Source organism: Petromyzon marinus, chromosome 30, assembly GCF_048934315.1.
Source record: "Petromyzon marinus isolate PM22_M1 ecotype Great Lakes invasive population chromosome 30, UKy_Petmar_22M1.pri1.0, whole genome shotgun sequence".
Classification (NCBI taxonomy): domain Eukaryota; kingdom Metazoa; phylum Chordata; class Hyperoartia; order Petromyzontiformes; family Petromyzontidae; genus Petromyzon; species Petromyzon marinus.
In genome coordinates, this window is record NC_133696.1 from 12,706,921 (window position 1) to 12,719,955 (window position 13,035).

General features: G+C 54.7%; 1 protein-coding gene across 8 annotated transcripts in view; it reads left to right on the top strand.

The window, feature by feature from the left end:
• Window positions 1-293: 293 nt before the first annotated feature.
• Window positions 294-13,035, top strand: part of LOC116947622 (plasma membrane calcium-transporting ATPase 2-like) — a 201,589-nt gene continuing 188,847 nt past the window's right edge. For 4 of the 8 annotated variants that reach the window (XM_076070756.1, XM_076070755.1, XM_076070762.1 and 1 more), the window contains exon 1: window positions 296-906. The gene's annotated coding sequence lies outside the window, so the exon portion shown is untranslated. Of the gene's footprint in view, window positions 907-13,035 lie in introns of all 8 variants that reach the window. The other 4 variants (XM_076070760.1, XM_076070764.1, XM_076070763.1 and 1 more) reach the window with 4 other exon arrangements.

The following is a 13,035-nucleotide window of genomic DNA, read 5'->3' on the forward strand; positions in this document are numbered from 1 at the left end:
TAGTGAGAGAAAGGGGGGCTAGTGAGAGAGAGGGGGGCTTGTGAGAGAGAGGGGGTCAGGACGCGACCCCGACTCCGCTGGGCACCGCGACCACGCGAGGTGTCTGCGGTGGCTACAGCGGCAGGAGGAGGAGCGAGCGGCAGGGAGGAGCTCCTCGTCGACCCCCCCACTCACCCCCTCCCCCCTTTCTCTCACTTCCATCTTCCTCTGCATAAAATACTCAACCCGGCGCGACCACTGCGCTCAGGCTAATAGTGGGAGGGGGGGTAGCGAGCAGATTTGCGGTGTTAGGCAGCGCGCACACGCCGCTGACGGCGCCTCTCGCCGGCCGCGCCTCTGGAGCTCCGAGAGAGGGAGAGGGGGAGGAGAGAGGCCGTGCGACGCGCGTGCCGCTAGCCTCGGACGCGACGAACGGGAGTCGCGAGCCTCGTCCCCTCTCACCCCCCCCCCGCCTTGGCGCTTCGTGGTCTCGTCCGCCGCCCCTCGGATCTGCTGCGGTTGAGGCAGCGGCTCCGGCCCCGCGCTCCGCCTCCTCGCGTCCGCATCCCAAAGCCGCGCAGGGAACCCGCGAGCCGGGACACAGAGCCGACGAGACCCCCAGAGCCGGCAGGATCCCCAGAGCCGATACCCCCAGAGCCGAGAGGACCCCCAGAGCCGAGACCCCCAGAGCCGAGACCCCCAGAGCCGGCAGGACCCCCAGAGCTGACAGGACCCCCAGAGCCGAGACCCCCAGAGCCGGCAGGACCCCGAGAGCCGACGAGACCCCCAGAGCCGAGAGGACCCCCAGAGCCGACGAGACTCCCAGAGCCGACGAGACTCCCAGAGCCGGGAGGACCCCGAGAGCCGGGAGGACCCCCAGAGCCGGGAGGACCCCGAGAGCCCTCCCGCTCCACCCCGGCATGAGCGGTGAGGACGGCGCTTGCGGGAGCGAGAGGCAGTGGTTGTGTCGTTGTTGGTGGCGGTGGACGCCTGGTGATGTTGTGATGATGGATGTAGGTGATGATGGACGCCTGATGGGCGACGATATGCCATGATGGGTGATGGTGCGTTGATGGTGGATGCTCTAAGATGGGTGATGATGTGCGATAATGGATGTTGTGCGCGTGTGTGTGATGGCGGGTGATGGTTTTCGATGACAGATGGCCGTATGGTGATGGGAGATTGATGGCTGTGCGATGAAAGTTCCGCGTGAGTGATGAGAGGCCCGCGTGAGTGATGTGCCATGATGTCGCAGAGGGGCGAGGAGGTTTTCTCGGGCTGGATGGACACGATGGGTACAGACAGGGGCGGTGGGGGAGTCCTGTAAGGTGCGCGGACACCGGGATTCCGCACACAACACCGTTATCTATGATGACAATAACAACAATAACTACAATAACAACAATGACTACAATAATGATAACAATAATAGCAATAATAATAATTCGCGTTGCCAGAGCGCGGGTTAGCGCGGCTAATCGAAGCGAGAGGCGAGCGAGCCACGGCCATTATCTCGCAACTAATCCATTTGGAGGGCTTTGGGGCTTTGCAGCGCTGCGTGGACAAATGAAGGGCACCACCACCACCAGCAGCAACATTACCACCACCACCATCATCACCAGCAGCAACCACCAGCACCACCACCAGCAACCACCATCACTACCACCAGCAACCACCAGCAACCACCATCATCATCACCACCACCACCACCAGCAGCAACCACCACCACCATCATCATCACCACCATCATCACCACCACCACCATCATCACCACCACCACCAGCAACCACCACCACCACCATCATCATCACCACCACCACCAGCAACCACCAGCAACCACCACCACCACCACCATCATCATCACCACCACCACCACCATCATCATCACCACCACCACCATCATCACCACCAGCAACCACCAGCAACGACCACCATCATCACCACCACCACTACCCACCACCACCACCCCACCACCACCCACCAGCAACCACCACCACCCACCAGCAACCACCACTACCAGCAACCATCACCATCACCACCAGCAACCACCACCACCCACCAGCAACCACCACTACCAGCAACCATCACCATCACCACCAGCAACCACCACCACTACCAGCAACCACCACTACCAGCAACCATCACTACCAGCACAACTACCACCAGCAACCACCACCACCACTACCACCAGCAACCACCACCACTACCACCACCATCACTATCACCAGCAACCACCACCCCTACCACCACCACCACTATCACCAGCAACCACTACCACCAGCTGGCAGCAGCTGAAGAAATTCCGGTCCCTGGGCACCGTTATGGTGGTGGTGATGGTGGTGATGCTCGTGGTGATGGTGGTAGTGATGATGGTGGTGGTGATGGTGGTGATGGTGGTGGTGATGATGGTGGTGGTGATGATGATGGTTGTGATGGTGGTGATGATGGTGGTGGTTGTGATGGTGGTGATGATGATGATGGTGGTGATGATGATGGTTGTGATGATGATGGTGGTGATGATGATGGTTGTGATGGTGATGGTGGTGATGATGGTGGTGGTGATGCTGGTGGTGATGATGATGGTGGTGGTGGTGATGATGCTGGTTGTGATGGTGGTGATGATGATAATGGTGGTGATGATGGTGGTTGTGATGATGATGGTGGTGGTTGTTATGGTGGTGATGATGATGGTGGTGATGATGATGGTTGTGATGATGATGATGGTGGTCATGATGATGGTTGTGATGGTGGTGATGATGGTGGTGGTGATGCTGGTGGTGATGATGATGGTGGTGGTGGTGATGATGCTGGTGGTGGTTGTGATAGTGGTGATGATGGTGATGATGGTGGTGGTGATGCTGGTGGTGATGATGATGGTGGTGGTGGTGATGATGCTGCTGGTGGTGATGATGGTGGTGGTGATGATGATGGTGGTGGTTGTGATGGTGGTGGTTGTGATGGTGGTGGTGGTGATGATGCTGGTGGTGGTTGTGATGGTGGTGGTGGTGATGCTGGTGGTGGTTGTGATGGTGGTGATGATGGTGGTGATGATGATGGTGGTGGTGGTGATGATGCTGGTGGTGATGATGGTGGTGATGATGATGATGATGATGGTGGTGATGATGGTTGTGATAGTGGTGATGATGGTGGTGATGATGATGGTTGTGATGATGATGGTGGTGGTTGTTATGGTGGTGATGATGATGGTGGTGATGATGATGGTTGTGATGATGATGATGGTGGTCATGATGATGGTTGTGATGGTGGTGATGATGGTGGTGGTGATGCTGGTGGTGATGATGATGGTGGTGGTGATGATGCTGGTGGTGGTTGTGATAGTGGTGATGATGGTGATGATGGTGGTGGTGATGCTGGTGGTGATGATGATGGTGGTGGTGGTGATGATGCTGCTGGTGGTGATGATGATGGTTGTGATGGTGGTGATGGTGGTGATGATAGTGGTGGTGGTGATGATGCTGGTGGTGGTTGTGATGGTGGTGGTGATGATGGTGGTGATGGTGGTGATGATGGTGGTGGTGATGCTGGTGGTGATGATGATGGTGGTGGTGGTGATGATGCTGGTGGTGGTTGTGATAGTGGTGATGATGGTGATGATGGTGGTGGTGATGCTGGTGGTGATGATGATGGTGGTGGTGATGATGCTGCTGGTGGTGATGATGATGGTTGTGATGGTGGTGATGGTGGTGATGATGGTGGTGGTGGTGATGATGCTGGTGGTGGTGATGATGGTTGTGATGGTGGTGATGATGGTGGTGGTGATGATGATGGTGGTGGTGATGATGATGGTGGTGATGATGATGGTGGTGATGATGATGGTGGTGATGGTGGTGGTGATGGTGATGATGGTGGTGGTTGTTATGGTGGTGATGATGATGGTGGTGATGGTGGTGGTGATGATGATGGTGGTGATGATGATGGTGGTGATGGTGGTGGTGGTGATGATGGTGGTGATGGTGGTGATGATGATGGTGGTGATGGTGGTGATGGTGGTGGTGATGATGGTGGTGATGGTGGTGATGATGATGGTGGTGATGGTGGTGATGGTGGTGATGGTGGTGGTGATGATGGTGGTGATGGTGGTGATGGTGGTGATGGTGGTGATGATGGTGGTGATGGTGATGATGGTGGTGGTGGTGATGAGCAGGAGGGATCGGCGCGCCGGGTCAGCACGGGGCAACGCCAAGGCGCGTCCTCTCCCCCTTCCCTCTCCCTCTGCTCCCCCTCTCTCTCTCCCCTCTCTCTCCCTGCTCCCCCTCTCTCTCTCCTGCTCCCCCCTCTCTCTCTCCCTGCTCCCCCCTCTCACTCTCCCCTCTCTCTCCTCTCTCTCCCTGCTCCCCCTCTCTCTCTCCCTGCTCCCCCTCTCTCTCTCCCCCCTCTCTCTCTCACTGCCCCCCCTCTCTCCTCTCTCCCTGCTCCCCCCTCTCTCTCTCTCCCTGCTCCCTCTCTCTCCTTGCTCCCCTCTCTCTTCTCCTGCTCCCCCTCTCTCTCTCCCTGCTCCCCCCTCTCTCTCTCCTTGCTCCCCTCTCTCTTCTCCTGCTCCCCCTCTCTCTCTCACTGATCCCCCCTCTCTCTCTCACTGCTCCCCCCTCTCTCTTTCTCACTGCTCCCCCCTCTCTCTCTCACTGCTCCCCACTCTCTCTCCTCTCTCTCTCTCTCACTGCTTCCCCACTCCCTCTCTCTCACTGCTCCCCCCTCTGTCTCTCCCTGCTCCCCTCTCTCTCTCTCACTGCTCCCCCTTCTCTCTCTCACTGCTCCCCCCTCTCTCTCTCTCCCTGCTCCCCCCTCTCTCTCCTCTCTCTCTCTCACTGCTCCCCCCTTTCCCTCTCTCTCACTGCTCCCCCCTCTCTCTCTCCCTGCTCCCCCTCTCTCTCTCACTGCTCCCCTCTCTCTCAACTCCCCCCCTGCTCTCCCTGCTGCGTTATTGCGGGCCGTGCGGACCGCTGTGCGCGCTCGCTCGCTCGCTCTGGGTTCGCGACCTCTCTCCGGGGCGATGCAATAAGCAGATGAGAAGCATCCCCTGGCCGTGGCCGCTCTATTTTTAGCTCTGCTTCTTCTTCCTCCGATTTCAATATCCGCAGAATGCGTCGAGTTGTGTTGCGCTTGGCACCCCCGTGCGTGCTCCACCGCCCGTCAGTGGCACAGCAGTGACAACAACAACAACGCCCGTCAGTGGCACTGCAGTGACGACAACAACAACAACAACGCCCGTCAGTGGCACAGCAATGACAAACACGGTTGCATCTTGTAGGCACGCGGCGGCCAGCAGCTCCCAGCAACTTCCCCGCATCTTCACCGAGCGGTCGCGTTTTTTGCAGAGGCCGCGCACGGCGTTGTTGTTGTGGTTGTGGTGGTTGTGAGCGAGGGCTCTGCTCCCCCTCTCCGTCTCTGTGCGAGACCGAGCGTGGAACAGTCACTCCCGTCACGTGACCCGCTGCTTCGGGTGGAACGCCTCGTGCGTGCGTGTGTGGTCACGTGTGTGTATGTGTAGTCACGTGTGTGTGCGTGCGTGTGTGGTCACGTGTGTGTGGTCATGCGTGTGTGTGTGTTCACGCGTGTGTGTGTGTGGTCACGCGTGTGTGTGGTCACGCGTGTGTGCTCACACGTGGTGCTAGCTAAAGTGGCCCCTCAGGATAGAGTCATCTTGTTGGGTGACTTCAATGCCCGAGTTGGTCATGATGCTGGCACCTGGTCTGGAGTGACTGGAAGGCATGGGCCAGATAAGCTCAATAACAACGGTAGGAGGCTGCTAAATTTTGATGCAGCCCATGGGCTTGTAATTACCAACACGCTGTTCCGGCATCGGCGCATCCATACAACATCATGAATGCATGCCGGGCCCAAGCAAGAACATCTGCTGGACTACATTGTGATGGACCAGCGGATGCGGGCCCATGTCCTTGACACCAGGACTTACCATCATGGAGCTGATCTGCCCTCTGACCATCGACTAGTCATATGTAAGATGCGCCTGCCATTCTTCCACTCCGGTGGTGGGTGTACACCCAGGACCCCATTCAAACCTAAGGTGGCCTGGTCTCAGCTAGCTGATGAAATTTGCAAGCGAGAATTTAATCATCGCTTGCGGCTGGGGTTGGCATCGTCCCTCACTCCTCCAGCTGTCGAGGGTAAATGGGTGAGGTTTAGGCAGCTGCAATGGCTGCTTTGGGTACGCGGTCCAGACCTCCCCAGGGACCCTGGCTGACAGAGGAGGTGTTCAAGCAAGCTTAGAAAAAGCGACAGGCCCACTCTCATCGGCTACAGCATTCCACATCGGAGAATGAGGAGGCTTACCACAGCCTTCGCTTGGAGGTTCGGAGAGCCGTGAGGTGCTGCAAGGATGGGTGGTGGTCCTGGGTTGCTGAGGAGATGGAGTCTGCCTCAATGGCCCGCGATCACAAATCCCTATTTAATTCCATCAAAAAAGTAACCTGCAGCGCCACACCAATTACCATCATTAGGGGAAAAAACGGTGATCCAATCTCCGACCCCCAGGAACAGGTTTGCAGATTTGCTGAGCATTTCTGTGAAGTCCTGGGGGAGGGGAAATCCCTCCACATGGAAAACATCGTGGGACAAAGTGGGGATGACCCTGTTGAGGCTGCGGTGCCTCAACTATTGGAAGATGAAGTCACCCCCTGTGAGCGGCTGTCTGAGGTGCCATCTGTTGAGGAAGTACTGAAGGCGATCCAGAGTCTGAGACCAGGAAAGGCACCGGGCAGAGATGATCTCCCAAGCGAAATTCTGAGGGAGGGTGGCGTTTGTGCACAGACTGCCCTACATGACATCATAACAACAGTCTGGACCACTGGACGGGTTCTGCAGGACTGGAAGTATGCCCTGGTGGTCCCCATCCTTAAGAAGGGAGACTGCACAGACTGTAACAAGTACAGGGGCATCTCACTCCTCAGTGTGCCGGGAAAGGTCCTGGCAAAGATTATTCAACACCGCCTTAACCGGCACACTGAGGAGAGGCTCGCGGAGCCTCAATGCCGTTTCAGGAAAGGGCGGTCCTGCACTGATGCCATATTTTCTGTCCGTTTGCTACAGCAGAGGTGTAGGGAATTCCAAGAAGACTTACATCTCTGCTTTATTGACCTGGCCAAGGCCTATGATACCATCAGTAGGCCTGGGCTCTGGGTTGTTATTCGTGCTTTCGAAGTCCCTGACCCGCTGCTCACGATCATTAAGGACCTTCATGATGGTGAGCGGGCCCGGGTAAAACTACGTGGCCGGGAGTCGGAGCCATTCCCTGTCCACCTTGGGGTGCGACAGGGATGTCCTCTGGCTCCAACATTATTTAACATCTATTTCGACCACGTAGTTCGTTAAGCCTTCTGTAGCTGTACTGGAGGAATTTCCATCTGGTACAGATACAATGGGAGGCTGATTGATGCCTGGGTGCGGTCAAGGGATGGCTCCCTATTGGTCAACCACGTTATTTATGCCGATGACCTGGTAATTGCGGCTCACTCAGAGGAGGAGTTGGAGGCGCTGCTGCTGAAACTGGAGTGTGCCACTAAGAGGTGGGGCCTTACCATCAGCCCTACCAAAACGAAGCACCTGCCTGGGTATTTTCTACCATTGGGCAGTGTGCTTCTGACCGACTCCGGTTTAACAGCAGAGGTCTCACTCCGAATCAGTCAAGCGGCATTATCTTTTCATCGGTTGCGTAACGCTGTGTGGAAGCTACCTGGTCTGTCGCTCCGCACGAGCTTCGGGTCTTCTCGGCCACAGTCATTCACTCCCTTCTCTATGCTTGCGAAACGTGGACCCCCCTAATGGAACATCTTCACCGGTTAGAAACATTTAGGCTGGCCTGCCTACGATCAATCCTGGGTTTAACCAGGCTGGATTGTGTGAGGAGCTTACAAATCCTCGAAAGATCTGGACAAAGTCCCATCGGTGAGCTCCTTCGGCAGGCAAGGCTGCGTTGGCTGGGCCATGTAGCCCAGATGTCCAATCACCGCATACCTAAACAGCTTTTGTTCGGCCGGATCGAGGGGGCTAAACGGGCGTGGCACGGGCTAGAGAAGAGATGGAGTGATGTGGTACAGGAGGATGTGGAGCTGAGTGGACTTGCCGATGACTGGTACCAGCGGTGTCAAGATCGGCCACTGTGGAGGAGGCTCGTGAAGGACGCTACTGGGCAGTTGGAGGCAGTCGCCCTCCACCAACAACGGAGGGCAGAGAAGCGACGCTCACAACAACGAGCAGAGCGCCGGGTGGCTAAAGCACAGCTAGTTGGCACAGTCGGGGGCACAGGTGGTGCATCAGCCAGTCATCTCAGTCAGTCGACCCGTGGCACCTGGGTCTGCCCCGTGACCTCGTGCCAGCGGGCGTTCGACACTTCACGTGGCCTCAAGGTGCACATCGCCTGGCACAAGCGTCGTGGTGACGTCACCGCCACTTAGTGGCGAATGGCGGTTGTTGTTGTGTGTAGTCATGTGTGTGTGTGGTCACACGTGTGTGTGGGGAGCGGTAGTGTAGCGGTTAGCGCGCTGCGCTATAAACCCGGCAACCCGAGTTCGATTCCCGCTCACGGCCAACACCAGTGACGATTATTTGAACCGTTCCCGGGCCTCCCCTAGGTCGACTCAGCCTAAAATGAGGAAGTGTTGCAGTGTGTAAACATTGCCACTAGGGAGACAAAGGCGGTCGGGCGTGGTGCTGGCCACCCACCCCCTCGTGTACCGTTCCGGCCTTCATAGGTGCTCGCTAACAGCACTTGCCCCAACAGTCCGTTAAGGCTACACGAGGGTCTTTGTCTTCATCTTTGTTTGTTTGTGGGTTTGCGTGTGTGGGTTTGTTTGTGGGTTTGCGTGTGTGGTCAACACACGTGATACATATTCTTGGGTCTTTCGGTAAAGTCACGTAGATAGGTTCAAAGAAAATAACCCAAGAATATGAATTCCTGCAGTCACGAAAGCATTAAGTCAAGATTTTACACGTGATACATATATACTTTGTATTACAGACATGCACCATGCATATTACATGCACGTACGATATATGACATACGTGTACCATGCACGTGACATCATGTACCATGCATAACATAGATTGGATCGTGCATACGACATACGTGTGACACACCTGCACCAAACACGAGAAACCCGCGCGCATTTTCTGCCGTTCCACCACCCCCCCCCCCCCCCCCCCCCGCGGAAATAGCGTGGCGTAGGAATTGTAACCGAACGGAGAATCCCGGTGTGCTGCGCGTGACCGCGTGTGTCGCGTGTGGCGTTGCGTCACGCACCGACCCATTTCCCACCAGGTGCTCGCATGTGCCTTACGGCCACCATCCATTAGACTCAACATAATGCAAGTAATCGTCTTGCGTGTACCGCAGCAGTCTGACCCCTCCCGTCGTCAAGGTCAAGGAGCATAAACCATCGTTACGCAAACTCCGGCGGTCGTCGTCCTCGCGGCAGCGGCAGCGGCGGCGGCGGCGGCTTTTTGGCTCGGCCGCCGAACAAAGGCGGTGGTCACCGCATCGCGCGGCGCTTTCGGACGCGCTTCTGCGGCCGTCTGGAACACTCTTCCTTCCGATATTAGGAAGCCACTAGGAGCTATGCACTTTTAAATCATCATCGTCTAGATTGAAAACTCATTTCTTTAGAACAGTTTTTTTGTGCTCAGTTTGTTGTCCTTAGCCCGCACCTCCAATTAGCGTGGTTGGATACGTACCATGCGAAAGAAGTTCAACGTACATATATACATCAGCGCTAAAATGCCAGTCTGGACACTTTCGTGTCTCATCACAGGTCGCATCCTTTCGGGGATCATCAGCACATCGTATCCCATCTTTCTTGCCGCTGTGGTCACCCACGCATGTAAACCCCTCGCAACAGACCGAGACCTCTGCAACGACAAGGACTGGCCTTACACCCACGTTGCACAGCTGCTCAGCATTCCCTTTAGAATTGACGCTATCGTAGAGATTCCTTGTCAATAAGTGTTCAAAGCAGGTATTTGCCCCAGCTGCCAAAATCCATTATTCCAGGCACAGTTCTGGAAGTCTCCAGAGGGCAGAGGATCAGTTTTTTTCCAGCAAACGTTACGATAATAATATAACATTGTTTATAACATGAGTACCCTCTTTGGCAGTGCTCTCAGGCGATGTAATAGTCTGCATAATTCTCATTGCTTCATCTTCTTTACGGTATCGTACGGTAAATTATACGTTGCCTATCAGGAACTCCTCGCAGTTCCTGAGCCTGCCAGTAAGTGATTGTAGTTCCTAAACTTCAACGTCAATTTTCATTTCCCCCACCTTAGGTTTACAAATGTGACCCGTCCAAGCCAAGCAGAGGCTGGAGCAGTGGGTCTCTCTTATGTGTGCGCGCGTTTGTGAAATCTGTTCAGCGGCGTGCCCCGGTGGGTTAGGGCGGTCGCCGCTCGTTGCAGGGGTTCACAGTTCAAATCCGACAGGCTGCCCTGGTTAATGTCGCAAGGCACTCGGGAGATGCTGAGGCATTTAAGAAATGGCATATAAATGCAGAGATTATTACTGTTGTCTGCCCCTCTTCAGTGATACAGCATACAGTGTGCCTCACACTCGTGCTGGTGAAGGCAACATATGCATGCCCATGTACTGTACACGCACCAGGTATAACACGCGGGCCGAACGTGACGAGCGTTATACCGTCATTGAAACATTTATGGAGAATTTAAATAACAGAATAGACTCGATATGCACACATTTTTGCCACGAGCACTATTCCCCCATCAGCGGACTGGTATTTGCTGTATGTATGTTGAACTTCTTTCGCACCATACAGAGCCAACCGCGCTAATCATCAGCAGTGAGGGCAAACGTTCCTCCTCCTCTTCCTCAACTGTGTGCACTGAAGGACGCAAGTAGCACGATTTATTATTTTGATTATTGAACACAGGAAAGCTTTTCCGAGTTAGACTTTTCAGAAGAGTCTTGGCCATGTTACCGTAGTAGGGGTCAACGTTGCTTTCCGTAATCCCGACTGGGTGAAATTTAATTGAGTAATTTGTGGGTAATTTTTCAGCATTGGGATGTTTGGTCAATGGCAGTCACATTGCGTGGTTGCTTTTAGCTATGGGAGGAAACCGCAGAACCCGGAGGAAACCCACGCAGAACATGGGGAGAGAAAAACAAAAACTCAACACGGGAAAGGCGCCCGAGTCGAGAATCAAACCCAGACGCTTCTCGCTGTGAAGTGGCAAGCGTTGAGCCACCTCACCTTGCCGCCTAGCAGAGCGATTAGGGTTGTGACTGTGCACTACTCTGGAGTGCCTTCATTTACAACAAAAATAGTACTGAGCCACTTTATGTGCCACTCTCGTAGTGTTTTAAAAAATGTGAGCTTTTGTTTTGTCTGTTGGCTTTGTGTCGGAACTCTGGCAAATTTGAATTGCATTTTGAGGATTGGTTTCACACGGACGTCTCCGCACCTGCCCCTTGCCTCTTTCATTTTGGCCACGGAGGAATTCGCCGCGCGCATATTAAATGAAGTGATAAATTATGCATCTTTCACGGAATATGGAAACATCTTCGGAGGGTTTAATGTCATCAGATGTGATTACGGTCACGTTGACAAATTACGCGCACCGGGGCCGCTCGCTCTGGGCGGATGCTCATGGCGGGTCGTTTCCTCCGTCCGCGCCTCCTGAACGTCTAAAAATGACGGAGCCGGAACGAGTCGACGACTGGGAGACCCAGGGCAGTTTGGTGTTTTTATTTTTTTATTCCTGTTTCGTCCGCGACCCGTGGGGTGCGCCGCGCGCGTCGCGCCGCGGCGCCGCGCTCCTCGTGCTGAAGGGCGGCGTCGCGATGACCGCATCGCGACGACGGCGCGGTGATGGATTCCCCTTTGCCACGGAGGCAATATTGAACAGTGCAGAGTGGCTCATGTTAGGCTTTTAATTCGTTTCGTGAAAACCTCGATGCTAAATCGTTTATGGCAGGCAGAGGCGAGACGCGCTTTGCAAAATGGCAGCGCAGCCACGCAATTTGGTGTCTTAACTGCACGGGGCAATCGCAACTCTCACACTTGGCAAGTTTATTTTTAACTGGATGCTGTTGCGCACAGTGGAGCACAGTCTACCGATCCTCGCGTCCCTCACACAACCCCCAACACCTTTCCGCACGCCCCTCACTGCATCCTGGTTTTTATTTTACTCTTTTAATTTTAAACCAGGCAGGGCCCATTGAGCTGCACAGCTCTTTATCGGAAGCGACCTCAATGTGCGTATGTATGTTGAACTTCGTTCGTGCCGTACGGAGCCAAACGTGCTAATCGGCCTGGCCGCTAAGTGGCTCATCACGTGGAAATGTAAAGCAGCCAAACACTATGAATGAGTGATGTTCATTCTTAATGTGGAGGCAAAAACGGGAGGACCCGGAGAAAAATCCACGCGACCACTTGGGGAGAGAGACACGCAAACTTCAAACATACAGCGGGCGTCAGGGTCGGGATCGAACCCACAACCTCCTGTACACCAGGTGAGGTGGTTAACATCTCACCACAACGGTGCCTATCACTCAGCCCATTACCCCCCCACCCCCCACGATCTCGCATGATCCCACACTCTCCCGTGTGACTCTGTCTCCCCGAAGTTTGCACTCCACACCATCTCTCGCGTACACGCCTTTGCTCCTCCGGAACGAATCGGTGCATTTGTGCTCTCGTATTAACAGTACTCGATCTAACGCATAGCCGTCCCTTATTTATGACTTGGCGTTCCCCCGGGGGTTGGGGGGGAGGTAAATTGCTCGGGAGATGAAGAGTTTGCTTCCTGTTTTATTCACGGAAACATTTTTTTTTGATCAAGAAAGCAGTTGTAGGCGTTTAAACACAGGCGTAGTCCGTTCAGGCAGTAATTTGCACGCTCGTTGAACAAAGTGGGCACGGGTTTTAAAACGACGACGACGAGGACGATGTTCAACGTTCACGCGACCCCAATAAAATGAATGGTCCATCTCTATACCTCGCGAAAGAAGTGTAATTTAGTTAATCCAAGAGGATGTCACCCAACATCCCGGGATTAATTAGTAAATAG